The following is a 3,588-nucleotide window of genomic DNA, read 5'->3' on the forward strand; positions in this document are numbered from 1 at the left end:
TTTCCCCTTTCCAACCAGGGGATCTATTGACGGCGGGCTTTTTTTTCCCCCCACTCTTCACCCTTCCCTTCAACGCTCTTTTTTTTCTTTCTCCCGCTTTGTTATTGTGGCTTCAAAGGCAGAGATAAAAAAAAAAAAAAAACGGGCCCATGGCTTCACTACAAAGGACTTTTAGACATCAAAGGCCGAGCGAGAGACGGAGGGGTGGGTGAGGCCGGTGTGTTACTGGCCCGCTCTTACTTCGCCTTCTCATGCATGGGCGAGTTAAGTCGTTGGCAGAACAAAGTTTGATAGAGTCGAACGGTGAAGCAATATAGCGTCATCTTGCATGTTCAACTGGCCTACACACACAAGTTAGCGAACACCCCCCATCCCGCCCTCTTCAAAAAAAATTTCTAGGCCTAAGAGTTTGTTTGATGTTGGACACTCTGTTGGAAGAGCGGATAAGGTTTGTGGGAAAGCCTCGGTTTGAGAACAAACTAAAACATCGTCTGCTGTCAAATGATTCTCTCCCCCTTTTTAATTTTCTTTAATTTTGCAGTTTTGTATTTTATTTGAATCACTTCTGTTTCTTCTTTTATTCATCTCTCTCTCTCTCTCTTTTCGCTCTGTCTCTCGTCTTCTTCCCCACACTTTTTTCCCTTTCTCTATATCTTGGCCCTCGCGGTAAGTCTGTCTATGTTTCCTTCTACGCTCTGTGGTGAGAAGAGCAGCAACTCTTCTTCCACTCCAGCGAGGCAGTTAACTTTTGTATCAAATCTCCTTTATTGCCGCTAGTTAGTTGCCCATTTGTTTCTACACAAGTTTTTAAGTCATTGAGTAAAAGTTTAATCCGTCATTATTTCGTGTTGGAATAGGAAGAGCAAAAAGTCTTAAAACTTTCGATTCTCCAGCGCTAAATACTGGACACAAATTACCATCCAAAAAAAAAAAGACACATCTCCACATCCTTGATTTTGTACAGCGGATACACCAAAAAAGCTAGCTCTTTAAAGTATAAAGTCTGAAATTAGTTGTAGAAAATATGACACCGGAAAAAATGGCATCGAAAAATAACATTATGACTGGCTCACAAATAAACTCTGCACTCTATTAATTGTAAATAAAGTAAATGAGAAAATGACGAGCTCTCATCCAAATCACAAGAAAGATGACGCTTACTATAAGCTATCCCGACAAGACAAATGTCTAATCTTTCGACTCAGGACCGGACACAACAGAATGCGACAACACATGTACCGGAAGCTTAAAATTGGAACCAGTGAAATCTTCTCATGTGGAGTATCACCAGAGAATGCCGACCACGTCCTCCGAAACTGCTCTCTTTACCAAGAGGCCCGTATAAGACACTGGCCCCAAAACACCCAATAGAAAGAAAACTATATGGAGAGCTCCCTGATTTGGAAACCACTGCGCAGTTCATCTCATGTATTGGTCTAGTCTTCTGAACACTCCAATGAGAACGAAGAAGAAGAACTGGCTCACAGATCATCTAATAAAAGAATCTTGTGTTTGTGTTTCTTATGTTCTCACAGCGCCTTGAGTTTACATTGTTATTGTTAACTTCGTTTTATATTAAATTAAATTATTATTATTAAATATTGAGAAAGTCAGAATAACATTGCTTTTGCTTCCAATGCCTAAATTTCCAGATACCGGGAGAGAGACACAGGCTTTTTGTGTTCTATACGAACGTAAAGGTTTCTCCTCGGTAAGCTTTCATAGTCACTAGAGGAGGTGCCCTACGAGATTACATGACCTTGTATTTAGATCTGTTGACTGATGTCAGAGGCAGCCTTAGCAGTACGCGGGACCCCGGGGCGAGTGTCAGACGTGAGCCCGTGACCGTAAGCGTAGACTTTATATACCGCACCCCAGCACACTAACGGACTCGTCCGCCTTTAATGTTTTAGGGACCAGTAAGTTTTATTATTGTTACAAAACATAGTACATTACGTTGGTGCGGTACTATTGGCCGTTTGACAACAGTACTCAATGTATTGTAATTGTTTTGCATGTAAGATTTTGCTTCTTAGATTTTGTTCCCAGTCATCTAATACTGATTTAGTGACCTTTAATCAACCCAACTAATAATTCTGAAACATTTTGCATAAAAACATCAACAAACAAGATAACAATTTCTGCAATTGTGGGGCCTGGCTCAGTTGTCCCACTGACCCCCTGTAGCAATGCATGTAATGGGGCTTACTTAGATGTGGACATCCTTGTCCGTGGAATGATTCTTGAAGTTCTACCATACTGTTACTGTGTATCATTAACTCATAATAAGCTCCTTAGACTATGCTTAATAATTTCATAAACTTAACTCGTAGAATTGATTGGCGACCGAAATAATGCATCTTTAAGGTCAAGCTCGAAATTTCAAGCGCGTCATTTTTTCTCTGACATTTTTAAGGCTCACTTGGTTATTCTATTTTAAATTTTACTAAGCACGACTGCATTCTTTTTTGCGTCATTAGGTTCAATAACTTGAACGAAAAGATCAATTCATTAAAAATAAAAAGGGCCTCTTTTAACTTTGAGACCCTCTTAGACCTAGACCTGTCTCTCTCTCTCTTTTTACAACCGGTTCTTAAAGACGCTTGGAGCGTGGCATGCCTCGCCTCGAGAGATACAGTCCCTCCGCACAGCATCAAAGGAAGCGGAGTCGCCTTGAGTCGCACCAAAGATCTTTAATCTGTTTGGAAGGCTTTATAGAGAGGAGGAGGGGGGGGGGAACGGATGGATTGGTGTATGTGTGTGTGTGTGTTGGAGGGAGAGAGCAATGATTAAAGAAGGATAAGTGGGGGGATGATCAAGAGTAAAAGGCTTAGTGTAGACTTTAAAAGAAATATTCAAAGACTGCTAGATGGCGTGAGTTTGAGGTCATGATGCCCTAGCTTTCAACTCCCTCCCCCCCCCCGCCCCAGTAGTGCACATCTCCCACCGAACGAGAGGGTGCGCACATTCATGGTGTGAGAGACAGTTAGCAAAGAGAATTATTAATGACGTCATCAAGTCATAGGAAAAAAAAACGAGAGGGGGGGGGGCAATGCACTACTTCATTAACTTGCCGTTTGACTCATTGGCTTTTGTTCTGACTTGGGAGAACAGGGCTCCGTGATGCGGAGGATGAACAATGATTGTTCACGTCACACTGCTGAACATCCAAATGTTAGAACCACAATAAAAGCAGTCTCTCGTGGATTACCAATTTCACCCCCCCCCCCACACACACACACACACCACCACCCCCCTTTAAAAAAAATTCACATTATAGACCTGCTGATACAATGGCTGGGATTTGTCAGGAAATGTTCAATGGAGTGTTTACTTCACTAAAATGTAGATCTGTATATTGGCCTACATAGACATAAAGGAAAATGGCTGAATTAGAATCAGATGAATGCCATGAATTACATCTATTCTTGTTTCTTCTTGTTTCGTAGCTTCAAGTGTATCAGTCCCAACATTTTAAATTATGATCAAAATTAAAGGTCGTTTTAATTTTCTGGTGCCTAATTTTTCACCTTGTCAGCAAGTGCCTAATTTACCGGTGCCTAAATTACCGAGTGCCTAAATTGCGGT

The sequence above is a fragment of the Biomphalaria glabrata genome, chromosome 2 (genome assembly GCF_947242115.1).
Source record: "Biomphalaria glabrata chromosome 2, xgBioGlab47.1, whole genome shotgun sequence".
Taxonomy (NCBI): domain Eukaryota; kingdom Metazoa; phylum Mollusca; class Gastropoda; family Planorbidae; genus Biomphalaria; species Biomphalaria glabrata.